Source organism: Sarcophilus harrisii, chromosome 6 (assembly GCF_902635505.1).
Source record: "Sarcophilus harrisii chromosome 6, mSarHar1.11, whole genome shotgun sequence".
Classification (NCBI taxonomy): domain Eukaryota; kingdom Metazoa; phylum Chordata; class Mammalia; order Dasyuromorphia; family Dasyuridae; genus Sarcophilus; species Sarcophilus harrisii.
Window position 1 is genome coordinate 124,348,974 of NC_045431.1, and position 15,809 is coordinate 124,364,782.

Here is a 15,809-nt window from a genome sequence, read left to right on the forward strand (position 1 = left end):
AGCATTTCAGAGATCTTTTTCTATTTTTGGTCACAGCTTTCAGGTAGTCCAATTATTCTTATATTTTTTTCTTCTTGATCTGTTCTCCAAATCTGTTGTTTTCTTTAAGTTTCACATTCTGTTCTATTTTTTCATTCTCTCAATTTTGTTTTGTTATATCTTGGTCTCTTATAGCTTTACTAGCTTCTTCTTGTCCAATTCTAATTTTCAAAGAATTGTTTTTTTCTTTAATATTCTATATTTCCCTTTTTAGTTGGTTAACTTTTTCATAATATTGGGAGTTTTGTTTTGTTTTAGTTTTTTCTCATTCTCTCTCACTTCATTTTCATTGTTTTTTTTTTTTTTTTGAGTTCTTCTATAAATTCTTTGTGGGCAGGTAATCCTGTCCAGAACTTAATGTTACTCCTTGGGGTAGAAGAAGCTTTTTTTTAACTTCACTGTCCTCTGAAGATGAAACCTGGTCTTCCCTATTCCAATAATAAATTTCTATGTTTGGGTTCTTTCTTGTTTGCCTGTTCATTAAAAGAAAAAAGAAAAAAAGAAAAAAAAAGAACTATTAGTGCAAGCACCTCAAATGTTGAGTTTGGGGGAATGATGCCTCTAACTTCATTCACTTCAGCTGTCTCTTCTGATCTGGAACTCCAAACCAAAAATTCCACCCTCCTGCAAGTGCTACCCAGCAAAGTTCCTATCCCACTGCTTCTGTATTGGTTCCTTCTCACTCAGGACTTCCTCCTCTGAAGCACAGTTGGGCCTGTCATGCCTAATTAGCAAAGGTTCCCTCAGTATTCCAGGACTCACATTCTCCACACCTTCTCCCCAACTTTCTAAGTTGTCCAGAAAGTAAAAGTTAATATGCTTTGGGCTGACGCTCCAGTCAAAATCAGCTAGTCCCAGGGTTCCAGCTGCTGTTTTGCCTGAGCTAGTCTGAAGGTGTTTGAACTGCACACTATTTAAACATCTGGCCAAGGACCTTTCTTCTGATTTTCTTGGGTTGTCCCAAGAGGACCCCTGTTCTGCCCCAAGTCTTATTTGTTTTTCACTAAACATGTGGAAGAAATCTGGAGAACTTGAAATTTTCTGTCCTACTCTGCCGGTTTCCCAGAATCTTCCCCTTTGTTGTACAGTCATATTTTAACAACACCTCTAAATATCAGCTCTTTCTCCTATTAACTACTGCCATCCCCCTAGTATTTAGTGCAAGATGATCCTTACAACTATATTATCTCTTCCTCTGCCTCATCCATCACTGTCATATCAATCTTTCTTATGCATAGATGCAGTCATGTCACTTCATTGTTTAAATATCTATGTAAAGGACAAACTTTCCCATATGACAAAGTTGCCTCTACTCCAATATTCTCCGTTACTTTTTCAAAATCATCCTACTCCCAAATGTGCATTCTATATTGCATTCATATTGAGCTATTTGTGTTTTTTGTCCCTACTAGACTATGAATTCCTTAAGAGCAGGCATCATGATACTGCACTGCATTGTCCCTTCTACTTTTTCACCTTTTATAATGAGAACATAAGATTATAGAATTATAGATTTTAAAAATGTTGAATAAACTCCTGAATTTTACAGATGATAATAAAACTGAGGCTCAGGGAGGCTAAATGATTTTTGCAGTCACTTCAACAGGGTTGGAATGTGAATCTAATGATATCTCTGTCTGTTTTTCTGTCTTTTTCTGTGTTTTGTTATTTGATTAGCAGACAAGTAACAGTAAATGTTTTTGCTTTCTACCAGTTCACATTGTATATGTGCGCAGGAAATGTCAAATTATTATAGAGTTTCAAAGAAACCTGTCAGTAAGTCATGATGTAACTGAGTGTCTATCAACTATCCAATTTTGCATTTTTTTTGGCAAGACTAAATAGAAATCTGGCCAATTCAACAAAATCTATTATTGTTGGTTATCTAATAACTAAGCCTTGACAAGAAGGAAATAAATGAAAGAAAACAGTATAGTCAGCAAAACAATGATTGTTCCTTCTGTGCTACTGTCTGCATTCATATTTGTAGATTATGTCTCCAGAAGATAACTGCTACCTCAAATATAAATTATTTGTACTATTTACACTATAGTTCATAACCCCCATTAATGTATTTCTGCTTATACATCATTCAGGAGACCTAAAGAGCTCTTACCAAAGACATTTGCTAAAATGGCATAGTTAAAACAGTATCCCATGATCAAGAAGACCTAAGTTCAAATTAGGCCTTAAACAAGTACTAATTGTGTGACCCCGGGCAAGTCATTTAACCCTGTTTGCTTCGCTTTCCTTATCTGTAAAATGAACTTGAAAAGGAAATGGCAAACTACTTCTGTATCTTTGCTAAGAATGGGGTTACAAAGAATCAGACATGACTGAATGACAACAACTTGGTTTATAAAAATGTTATTTCATAGGTAATTTCATTCTATCATTTCATCCTGTGATTTCATCAGCAGTAAATATGTTTAGGGTAGGGGACTATGTAAAATAATTTTGTCTTTAATCCCAGAGTTTAGCACAGAACTCGATATACAGTTCTTAATGTTTGTTCATTGATTGATTATGATTAATCCTCACAATGTTCCTATGGAATAGGGAGAGAGAGCTTATCCCCATTCTGAAGAAGAAAATCTGAGATACTAAATAGTTCTGAATTTATTCAAGATCACATAAGTGAAACAGTAAAGATTTGAACCCAATTATTTTTATTCTAAATCTAATATCTGTTCCCTTCTGTTGTGTCCCTGTGTGGCATATGAAATAGATACATAGGAAGACATATCTACGAACATACTTTAACTTTAGCATGTATGCACAAACAAGAGAGACAGACAGACAGAGAGATAGAGAGAGGGAGAGAGAGACAGACAGACAGACAGAGACAGACAGAGATCTATCTGTTTAAAATTTGCAAATGGCCTGAAATTGAAGATAGCCAGATTATCCATCCATAAGGAATAACTGGATGATAAAATTAGCTTTAAAATTTCCAACAGGGTAGAATGGTATGATGAATTTAATGAGATGATTTTAATAGTGATAACTATAGAATGCTACACTTTGAAGTAGTAACCAAGATCTAGAGTTAGGGGAGTAGGTTAAAGGAAAACTAGCTCAGCCAAGAATTTAAAGTCTGAGGACATATTTGATAGCATAAAGGAAGACATGAAGACTGTTATATTCTCACTTGATTTTTTTCTAATTTAGAAATAAGACAGAATTCTAGAGATTCGTTGTTAATTTGAGACAAGGGCAGAATTTATTTGGGACTTTGCTTGGAAAAGGAAGAACAAAGACTTAGACAAAGATAATGAAGATTGATACTGCTAAGAAATGAGGGGAAGTTTGGAAAGGGACTAATTACAAAATGTATCATAATAACATTAAAACTCAATGCACAATGACTTAACATGTATGTTGCTTCCTTTCTCAGTGGATAAAGAAGGGGTGGAAAGGAGGGAATTTGGAACTCAATAAGAATAATTTAAAAATATTTTTAAGGGGACAGCTAGGTGGTGCAGTGGAAAGAGCACCATCCCTGAACTAAAAAGGACCTGAGTTTAAATCTGGCCTTAGACATTTACTACTTCCTAGCTGTGTGACTGTGTGACCCTGGGCAAGCCAATTAACCCCAATTGCCTAAAAAAACAAAACAAAACAAAACCTTAATGCACAAAGCTATGTTGGGGACGGAGTATCACATTATGGTAGGGATCCATGGGAATTATGAAAGGGTCATTTGAGAACTATGAGAGAAAATAATGATACAGAGCAGAACTAAATGGGATGATATTTATATCCATTAAAAGGAAAGAAGAATATGAGAGAAATTATAAACTTTGTCTGAAATAAGGGACTTCTGCTTCACCTTTTGTTGTTTCTCCTCTGGGTGAGCCATCGGAATAGAAACTTCTAAGTCATAGCTATAGATAGTATGGAGCTGACCAACAAAATTTTGAATCCACTTCTTGAGTACTGTATATCTATCTCTTCCTCAGTAACTATGGTGGTTTTATCCACCATGCTGGTAACTTAAAGCTCACAAACTTATGTTAAAACAACCAAATATATAAATATAGGAAGGGGAAGGTGTCATTAAGTAGCAATAAATATAAAAGCTCTGAGGGCAACGGGGAATGGAGAGTTATAGACAAAAGTTCAATATGAATTCTTGATCCTCCTAAGTTCTCCCTAAATTATTTTATTTATTTATTTAGAGCATGTGTGTGTGTGTGTGTGTGTGTGTGTGCATGTGCACAGTACATACTCATATATACACTTGTCTTTTTCATTAGAATATAAGTTGTAGAGGGCTGAAACTCTGAAAAGGTGTACTTGAATCAAACAGTAGAACACTTAAGGTTAATTACCTATTCAATATGAGATAATGATCCTATATACTTATATTTAGATGAGATGGTAATGTGATGGCTCTCCTCACCATTGGTGCTTGCTGAATATATGGTGGTGAGGTAATCATAGGCAAGCATTAGAAGGCTAAGGGAGAGTCAGAGTTGCTCTGCCAAAGGATGAGGAGGAGAGAGATTTCAGGCTCCGGACTCCAGAGTCCAGGGTTCATCTTTGGCAAGCCACATGGCAACTTGCCTGCCTCCTTCACTTCTCCCCCTGAAGACCATGGACTTTGAATGATCCTGACTCTGACTAATCCGGAGGCCCTCCAGAGAGCTACCCCAGACATAATAATAAGCTACTTGCAGGCTGGATTGTTTGTTTTAAGTATTTATATTCCCAGTTCTTGTAATGTTCTTTGGTTTGGGTTTCCTGGAGGTCTTTGGGCAGCCTTCCTTTCAGTTCTGTAATCACCACAAGAGTAGCCAGAGATTAAAGTCCAAATCCTTTACACTGAATATAGACCAATCATTATATCATTAGGAAACCATTATTTGTTGTAAGATTAAATCAATCATACTGAACTTAGAGAATTATTAAGCACCATGCTAAACTAAATAACCATTGTATCATCAATTCCACTTAGTACCTTGTAAGAATCCTTGTTTCAAGTTCAGAGTTCTGGCTCATAACAAGTGTTTAGCACATAAGAGGCATTTAATTAATGAATATTGATTGAGTAAACATTATAACAATATGAGATATACATATATGTATATATAAACATATATAAAGTGTGAGGGAGGTGACAATTCTGTTTACTCTTTTGGTCAGATCATATTCTGTACAGTTCTTACTGCCACATTTTAGGAAGAATTTTAACAAGCTAAAGTGGTTCCAGACTAGAGAGATTAGTATATTATGCCACATGAAGACCAATTGGAAGATGTTCAGTATAAATTACTAAGGGGAAATAGCTGAATTTGAGTGCTTAAAAGATAGTTAATTGGTAGAGATATTAAATTTGTTCTTCTGGTCCCTACAATGCAGAACTACAAGCAATAGATGGGAACTAAGAGAGGCAAGTTTCTATTCATTATCAGGAAAAGTATTTCCAAACAATTCCAGCTATCACACAGTCAATTAACTTGAATTGTTATGGTGTGGTTGGAAAAGCACTGGATTTGCAATTAGAAAATGTGAATCTAAAGTCCTTTTACTGCCTATTTTAAGTAAATCAATGGTCTCTATTCCTTGGTTAGAATCTCTGTAAAATAAATGATTTGGGTCTCTCAAGTCCATTCCAGCTCTATATCTATGAGTTTATTCCCTATAAGGCACTGAATTCCCATGAAGCAGTTCATCTCTGGTAAATGTTAGCATGCATTCCTTGCCAAGAATGAGGCAAACTAGATGTCATCTAGGAGCTTGTCCAACTCAGAGATTCTATGATTATGTGAATGCAGTAGTTTTAGCAGGAAATTTCATAACTCATTAGGGATATTTAAATTCATTATTATTCTTGTTTCAGAATGAAATTTTAAGCTTTTGGAGAATAATTTCTTCATGTATTTTCTAATTTCAAAATGAAATTGTTTTGAATTATTTAGATAGTGGTAGGATTTTAAAGTTATCAACTTTATCACAATCTGACCAGAAAATGAACCTATGTCACAAATGAGACCAGGGGAAAACAAAGGAGAAGAGTAAGGAGGTGTCAGAACCATAACAAAGAATCAGAAGCAATGACTTCCTGTTATTCATCAAATGATAATAGGTTGTACTAACAAAGCAAAATGACCTTTAAGTATTTTCCTTCTTCAAAAGTATTCAATATTTCTTTACACCTTTAATTAGAGCTCATGTAGAAGAAAGCACCCAACTCCTCCCCTAGTGTGTTATAAATCATCCCAAGTAGAATTACTCTAGGAAAGCTTTGCTCATGATTGCAGGAAGATCGAAGCTCAATTCAAGGCCCTTTTCATTTATTATTATGTTATTTGGACTTCTTTGCTCCAGAGGGAATTCCCATCTCTGCACTGGAGTTTGTCCTTCCCAAGGTTTCCATTCCTTTGCTCTTATTATAATTCCTTTAAAAAAGCATGTATTCACAAAGGTTTCTTATGTAATAATCATTGGGAAATGAGAAAAAGGATAAAAGCAGAAAGCTCATCAAATGACTATATTAATTGACCTCTAATAGACTATATTAATTAAATGACCTAAACTAATAGACTAAATTAATTAATTAAGGAAGCATAAGCCATCATTCAAAAAATGCCCACAAATAGAAAGGGATATGAAACAAATAGTGCATTTATCTTATTTCTTTTTTTTAAAATTTAATAGCCTTTTATTTACAAGTTATATGTATGGGTAACTTTACAGCATTAACAATTGCCAAACCTCTTGTTCCAATTTTTCACCTCTTACCCCCCACTCCCTCCCCCAGATGGCAGGATGACCAGTAGATGTTAAATATATTAAAATATAAATTAGATACACAATAAGTATACATGACCAAACCATTATTTTGCTGTACAAAAAGAATCAGACTCTGAAATATTGTACAATTAGCTTGTGAAGGAAATAAAAAATGCATGTGGGCATAAATATAGGGATTTGGAATTCAATGTAATGGTTTTTAGTCATCTCCCAGAGTTCTTTCTCTGGGCATAGCTGGTTCAGTTCATTACTGCTCCATTGGAAATGATTTGGTTGATCTCGTTGCTGAGGATGGCCTGGTCCATCAGAACTGGTCATCATATAGTATTGTTGTTGAAGTATATAATGATCTCCTGGTCCTGCTCGTTTCACTCAGCATCAGTTCGTGTAAGTCTCTCCAGGCTTTTCTGAAATCATCCTGTTGGTCATTTCTTACAGAACAGTAATATTCCATAATATTCATATACCACAATTTATTCAGCCATTCTCCAATTGATGGACATCCATTCAGTTTCCAGTTTCTAGCCACTACAAAAAGGGCTGCCACAAACATTCGTGCACATACAGGTCCCTTTCCCTTCTTTATGATCTCTTTGGGATATAAGCCCAGTAATAACACTGCTGGATCAAAGGGTATGCATAGTTTGATAACTTTTTGAGCATAGTTCCAAACTACTCTCCAGAATGGTTGGATTCGTTCACAACTCCACCAACAATGCATCAATGTCCCAGTTTTCCCGCATCCCCTCCAACAATCATCATTATTTTTTCCTGTCATCTTAGCCAATCTGACAGGTATATAGTGGTATCATAGAGTTGTCTTAATTTGCATTTCTCTGATTAATAATGACTTGGAGCATCTTTTCATATGACTAGAAATAGTTTCAATTTCTTCATCTGAGAATTGTCTGTTCATATCCTTAGACCATTTTTCAATTAGAGAACGGCTTGATTTTTTATAAATTAGAGTTAATTCTCTATATATTTTGGAAATGAGGCCTTTATCAGAACCTTTGACTGTAAAAATATTTTCCCAGTTTATTGCTTCCCTTCTAATCTTGTCTGCATTAGTTTTGTATGTACAAAAACTTTTCAGTTTGGTATAGTTGAAATTTTCTATTTTGTGATCAGTAATGATCTCTAGTTCTTCTTTGGTCATAAATTCCTTCCCCTTCCACAGGTCTGAGAGATAAACTATCCTGTGTTCCTCTAATTTATTAATAATTTCATTCTTTATGCCTAGGTCATGAATCCATTTTGACCTTATCTTGATGTACGGTGTTAAGTGTGGATCAATGCCTAGTTTCTGCCATATTAGTTTCCAATTTTCCCAGCAATTTTTGTCAAACAGTAAGTTCTTATCCCAAAAGCTGGGGTCTTTGGGTTTGTCAAAGACTAGGTTGCTATAGATGTTGACTGTTTTGTCCCTTGAACCTAACCTATTCCACTGATCAACTAATCTATTTCTTAGCCAATACCAAATGGTTTTGGTAACTGCTGCTTTATAATATAATTTTAGATCTGGTACAGCTAAGCCACCTTCATTTGATGTTTTTTTCATTAATTCCCTTGAAATTCTTGACCGTTTGTTTTTCCATATGAATTTTGTTGTTATTTTTTCTAGGTCATTAAAATAGTTTTTTGGGAGTCTGATTGGTATAGCGCTAAATAAATAGATTAGTTTAGGTAATATTGCCATCTTTATTATATTTGCTCGTCCTATCCAAGAGCATTTAATATTTTTCCAATTGGTTAGATCAGACTTAATTTGTGTGAAAAGTGGTCTGTAATTTTGCTCATAAAGTTTCTGAGTTTCCCTTGGTAGATAGATCCCTAAATATTTTATATTATCAGTAGTTACTTTAAGTGGAATTTCTCTTTGTAACTCTGACTGTTGGATTTTGTTAGTGATATATAAGAATGCTGATGACTTATGTGGGTTTATTTTATAACCAGAAACTTTGCTAAAGTTGTGGATTATTTCTAATAACTTTATAGTAGAATCTCTGGGGTTCTCTAAGTATACCATCATATCGTCGGCAAAGAGTGATAATTTAGTTTCCTTATTGCCTATTCTTATTCCTTTAATCTCTTTCTCAGCTCTTATTGCCAAAGCTAGCGTTTCTAATACAATATTAAATAGTAACGGTGATAGTGGGTGACCTTGTTTCACTCCAGATCTTATTGGGAATGGTTCTAGTTTATCCCCATTACATATGATGCTTACTGATGGTTTTAAATAGATGCTGCTGATTATTTTAAGGAAAAGTTCATTTATTCCTATACTCTCTTTTTTTTTTTTTTTGTTCCACAGAGCTGATATTTATTTAGCATTTTGCATAGTATTTAGCAGCACTCCTCCCCTATTCCTTCCTTTCTACCCAGATTGTACAGAGATCAAAGACTTTATTTTAATCACTTTAGAGAGCAAAACTTTCTCCCAATGACTCTACCGTAAAAAATATTGCAATGCTTCCTATAAATAGTATTACATTCACATACCACTTAATATTGGAGCAAAGTTAGATATAACTTTTTTTTTATTTAATAGCCTTTTATTTACAGGATATATACATGGGTAACTTTACAGCATTAACAATTGCCAAACCTCTTGTTCCAATTTTCACCTCTTACCCCCACCTCCCTAAAATGGCAGGATGACCAGTAGATGTTAAATATATTAAAATATAACTTAGATACACAATAAGTATACATGACCAAAACATTATTTTGCTGTACAAAAAGAATCAGACTCTGAATTATTGTACGATTAGCTTGTGAAGGAAATCAAAAATGCAGGTGTGCATAAATATAGGGATTGGGAATTCAATGTAATGGTTTTTAGTCATCTCCCAGAGTTCTTTTTCTGGGTATAGCTAGTTCAGTTCATTGCTGCTCCATTAGAAATGATTTGGTTGATCTCGTTGCTGAGGATGGCCTGATCCATCAGAACTGGTCATCATCTAGTATTGTTGTTGAAGTATATAATGATCTCCTGGTCCTGCTCATTTCACTCAGCATCAGTTCGTGTCCAGGCCTTTCTGAAATCATCCTGTTGGTCATTACTTACAGAACAGTAATATTCCATAATTTTCATATACCACAATTTATTCAGCCATTCTCCAACTGATGGACATCCATTCAGTTTCCAGTTTCTAGCCACTACAAAAAAGGCTGCCACAAACATTCGTGCACATACAGGTCCCTTTCCCTTCTTTATAATCTCTTTGGGATATAATCCCAGTAGTAACACTGCTGTATTCCTATACTCTCAAGTGTTTTTAATAGGAATGGATGTTGGATTTTGTCAAATGCTTTTTCTGCATCTATTGAGATGATCATATGGTTTTTGTTAATTGGTTATTAATATGGCCAATTATATTGTTAGTTTTCCTAATATTGAGCCAGCCCTGCATTCCTGGTATAAATCTTACTTGATCATAGTGTATTATTCTGGGGATGATTTTCTGTAGTCTTTTTGCTAATATCTTATTTAAGATTTTAGCATCAATATTCATTAGGGAGATTGGTCTATAATTTTCTTTCTCTGTTTTCAACCTACCTGGTGTAGGTCTCGGTACCATGTCTGTGTCACAGAAGGAATTTGGTAGGACTCCTTCCTTCCCTATTTTCCTCCCTCCTTTTTCTAATCAGATTTACCAAAGGCTTATCTATTTTATTGGCTTTTTCATAGAACCAACTCTTAGTTTTATTAATTAGTTCAATAGTTTTTTTACTTTCAATATTTTTAATTTCTCCTTTTAATTTTAGAATTTCAAATTTAGTATTTGATTGGGGTTTTAATTTGGTCTTTTTTAGTTTTTTAGTTGCAAGCCCAATTCATTAATCTTTTCTTTCTCTGTTTTATTCAAGTAAGTTCTAAGGATATAAAATTCCTTTATACTGCTTTGGCTGCATCCCACAAATTTTGTATGACGTCTCATCATTGTCATTATCTTGAGTGAAATTATTAATTGTATCTATAATTTCTGCTTCAAATCATTCTTAAGATGAGGTTGTTTAGTTTCCAATTACTTTTGGTCTATTTACCCCTAACTTTTGTTTAATGTAGTTTTTATTGCATCATGATCTGAAAAGAAAGCATTTACTATTTCTGCTTTCTTGCATTTAATTTTGAGGTCTTTATGTCCTAATATATGGTCAGTTTTTGAATAGGTTCCATGAACTGTTGAGAAGAAAGTATATTCCTTTCTGTCTCCATTCAATTTTCTCCAAAGATCTAACATACCTAATTTTCTACTATTCTATTTACTTCTTTAATTTCTTTCTTATTTGTTTTGTGGTTTGATTTTTCTAATTCTGAGAGTGCAAGGTTGAGATCTCTACTATTACAGTTTTGTTGTCTATTTCTTCTTGCAACTCTCTTTAACTTCTCCTTTAGGAAGTTACATGCATACCACTTGGTGCATATATGTTTAACATTGATATCGCTTCGTTGTTTTTGCTACCCTTTAGCAGGATGTACTTTCCTTCCTTATCTCTTTAATTAGATCAATTTTTGCTTTTGCTTGATCTGAGATCAGGATGGCTACCCCTGCTTTTTTGACTTCACCTGAAGCATAATAGATTTTGCTCAAGCCTTTTACCTTTACTCTATATGTATCTCCCTGCTTTAAATGTGTTTCTTGTAAACAACATATTGTAGGGTTCTGACTTTTGATCCAGTCTGCTATCTGCCTTCTCTTTATGGGGGAGTTCATCCCATTCACATTTACGGTTAGAATTACTAATTCTGTATTTCATGCCATCCTAATAACCCCAGATTATGCTTTCACTTTTTCCTCCCCAACCCTCTTCCCTTTTGAACTTATGTACCCCACTTGTATCAACGATGCTTACCCTCTTTAAAATCCTCCATCCCCCTTTGAATCTTTTCCCTTCCTTCCCTTATTACTCTTTTCTTTTCCTTCTTTACCCTTTTTAATGAGGGAGAGAATTTTCTAAAACAAATGTCAATTATTTTCTTTGAGCTAACTCTGATGGAGTAAGATCTCACACAATGTTCCTCCCTCTCTAAATTCCCTCAGATATGATAAGTTTCCTTTGCCTCTTCGTGGGATGTGGTTTCCCTCTTTTTATCCCTCCTTCCCACCTTATTCTGCCATCATCCCTTTTCCATATCTACTTCCCTTTTTTATGTTATATCAGTAAAATCAAATTATACATGTATTCTTTTTGTATATCCACAACAGAAATACAATTCTCAAGTGTTCTTTTTACCTTTTCTGCATCTCTTGAGTCATATGGTTGGAGATCAAATTTTTTGTTTAGTTCTGGTTTTTTTCATAGAAACAAATGGAATTCATTTGTTTCATTAAATGTCCATCTTCTTCCCTGGAAGAAAATGCTCAGCTTAGCTGGGTAGTTTATTCTTGGCTGCATTCCAAGTTCTTTTGCCTTTTGGAATATCAATTCCAGGCCCTTCGATCCTTTAATGTGGAGGCAGCCAGATCTTGGGTGATCCTTATTGTGGCACCTCGGTATTTAAATTGTTTTTTTTTTTTTGGCTGCTTGTAAAATTTTTTCCTTAATCTGATAGTTCTGAAATTTGGCCACAATATTCCTTGGGGTTTTTTTTTAGGGTCTCTTTCAGAAGGTGTTCGATGAATTCTTTCAATGCCTATTTTACCTTCTGATTCTATTACATCTGGGCAGTTCTCTTTGATGATTTCTTGTAAAATAGTATTTAGGCTCTTTTTTTCATCATAATTTTTGGAAAGTCCAATAATCCTCAGATTATCTCTCCTAGATCTATTTTCCAAGTCTGTCGTTTTTGCAAGTAGATAATTCATGGTTTTTTCCAGTTTGTCATTTTTGGTTTTGCTTGACTGATTCTTGCTGTCTCAATGAATCATTAGTTTCTATTTGTTCAGTTCTAATTTTTAAAGAATTATTTTCTTCATTAGCTTTTTTTACTTCTTTCTGTATATGTCCAATTGAGTTTTTAAATGTATTGTTTTGCTCTGTGGAATTTTTTTCCATTTCACTAATTTTTTTTTAGTGAATTATTTTCTTTTTCCAATTCACAGATCCTACTTACTTGCGAGTTCTTTGTCTTTTCCAATTCACAAGTCCTACTTTCTAGTGAATTCTTTATTTTTTCCAATTCACAATTCATACTTTCCTGAGATTTTTTTACTTTTCCAGTTCACAAATTTTTGTTTCCCGCACTTCCTGGGAAATTTTTATCTTTTCCAATTCATATTTCAGGAAGTTGTTGCTCTCTTGTAAGGCTTCTCTTTCCTTTCCCCATTTATTTTCTAACTCTCTTTTGAGACTTTTAATGGTCTCTTCTATGAGAGCATTATGTAAAAGGGGACAGGTGACATTCCCCTTTGGGGTATTGTCTGTTGCCTGTTTGCTATTAGTCTCTTCAGGTTTGCTGACCTGCTCTTTTTCTGCATAGAAGCTGTCGATCATTCTTTTCATCTTTTTATTCATGTTTTATAGCCTTTAGGGTATGCCTCCTAGGCAAGGGGGTTACCATCTTCCTCTGCAGAACAGGAGAGATGTAAACCGGTTTTCGGCTCCGAGGTATGGGAGTTCTCTGAGTGAGAGTTTTCCCTTCCTCCAACAGGAGGTGGATTCAGCACTGGCGGAGCTATCGAAGTGCCCAGTTGGGCTGTGTGGGTTAGCGATTGCCCTAGGCTAGAGACTAAGGGGTGAAAGTGTCACTGCCCCAGGCCAGAGCCTCTTGTGGGGCTGTGGGTATTAGCAGCTGACCCCAGACCGCTGAATTCTACCGGAAGTCTGCCTGGAAGTCTCTGCCCCAACGTCTCTACCCCACGCAAATTGGCCCTGTGAAAGCTCTATGGCTCCAAGCCGAGCCCCCCACTGCGCAGATTAGAGGCTAACCTGGGGTGTGCCCTCCTGCTATGCAGGTTCGCAACTGCCCCAAAGAAAAGCCCCGTACTGCGGGTTGGGGCTGTGAGCTTGCGCTGAGATCTGTGCTCTCACTTTCGGTTTGAGGTTCTTCTTGGAAACTAATTTCTCTCCCAGTCTACACTGATCTCCCCCCTGGCCCTGGAACAAACCTTTTTTGGCGAGACTGCAGATTTTCTTCGGCTGGTGAGTTGTTATACTTTTTATTTTTATGAATTGTAGCAGTCAAGACTATTTTTGAGGCTGGATATAATATTGATAAAGAGGGTAAGAGAAGAGCTTAGAAAGTCACATGTGCCTTCTCTGCCATCTTGGCTCCGCCAACCCATTTATCTTATTTCAAAAGTACTCAAAAAGGTTGCTACTTTGATAAGGAGTTTAATTCTTTTGTAATGCTGGAGAAGCTGAGGCAAGATAGAGATTAGAGAGTTTTTAATATTTTATTCATTGGAGAGCTTAATTGATTGACTGGATTGGACTTTTGTCTCAAAGTATCCAATACTGAATATGAGACTCCAAGGTTTTCATAGGAATTCAGTGAGAAGAGAAACAAAGGCAGAAGGCAAAGAGCGGGAATTTTCAGGGAAGGACCATAAATTCGGTTCTGACAGATTGGGGGTGAGAATTATAAATTCTTACAAATTGGGAGTTAAGGAGGATGTTAAGCTAGAGACAGAAAGTCTGGAACAAGAGATAGAGGTAGACAATACCAATTAGGTGTCTGAGATAGAACATCTGGAGTTTTATCTTTTGGAATGCCAGATCTCTACAGTCTTAATTATCTCAGCCCTAATGAACAAAAGGGGGGGGGTGAGCAGATAGCATACTAACTCAGGGAAATTGAGATATTCAGGGAAACGAATGCAGGGAAACTGGGGTAGAATAATTCAAGGGGACTGTAGCATAACATTCCACACTCTCTCTTCTGACTATTCAAATCATTGAATCACCTTCCCCCAGATACCTGGGAGGTCTTAGCACCATAATTTTGACCGCCTCCACCCAAAGTGGATGAGGTGAACAAGATTAGAAAAGATGTAAGGACCTATGGCGAGGGTGAGGAGAAGGAGAAGCAAAGGTCCCATAAGGGATGTAATAAGGATGGTTAGCCATGGGGAGGAATTAAACAGAGACTGGTACCAGTTCTTTCCCTGCCCCTGCTCCAGTCATCTAGACTCAAGATTCTTATGAATCAGTGCCAGACATTCCCTAATTACCCCAGAGTTATTAGCATAAAAATGTCTTGTTTAGGGCAGCACACAGACTTCCCCTTTGCAGAAATAGCAGGTCAAGCCCCCTACGGTTTTGGAGTACCATCTCAGCCAGGGAGTCAACCTGGCTTTCCGGTTTCAAGGTGGATGACTCAATCTGAGTTAGATCTATGATCATTTGTGCACTTAACTGCCCAGAACTGCTAATCAGGAGGGCTACAGTGCTAAGGGCGGTGGTGCCTGCCAGCCTGAGCCCTACTATGAGGGAGAGAAATGATGGAGCATGTCTCTGTCTGATAGAATCCAAGGGGGGAAAATGGCATTGAAAGTGGCTTCATTTGTCCCCTCCTGGAAGAACAGACAGGCTGGGAAACACTGCTACCAGGACACAGAAAGGATCCAGATTTCTGAGCAGACATTAGAGCATGCACACTTAGTCAGACCATCATGACAGGCAAACCATGAACTTTCAGGGGCCTGATACCAGACTGCAACATCTATTGAGGATGTTGAAATATTAATTATGGAACTGGGATCACAGGACTGGAGGAGCAGATCAGAAAGACTCGTGGAAGCAGTCACAAGACAGGTGCCTATGCCTTGGAGATTCCCAAGGGTGATTTTAGGCTGCTCCCAGGAACAGGTAGATTGAGAAGTGGTCCCAGGAACTGAGTCTGCCAGAGCAATTCCAACAAAATAAGGGGGTTCAGAGTTAAAGCAGAGCCAACAATTGTGGCCCAGCTGGGGATTTGTGGAGTTCAAATATGAGTATACTATTGGCAGTAAATCAAGCATGGAGTGGGGGGCAAAGGATTCAGCGGGGCTGTCAACTGGAACTGATGAGTTAGGAAGGGTAGGGGGACTTTGGACCAGGGTAGGGTCCAGTGATGCCAAGGA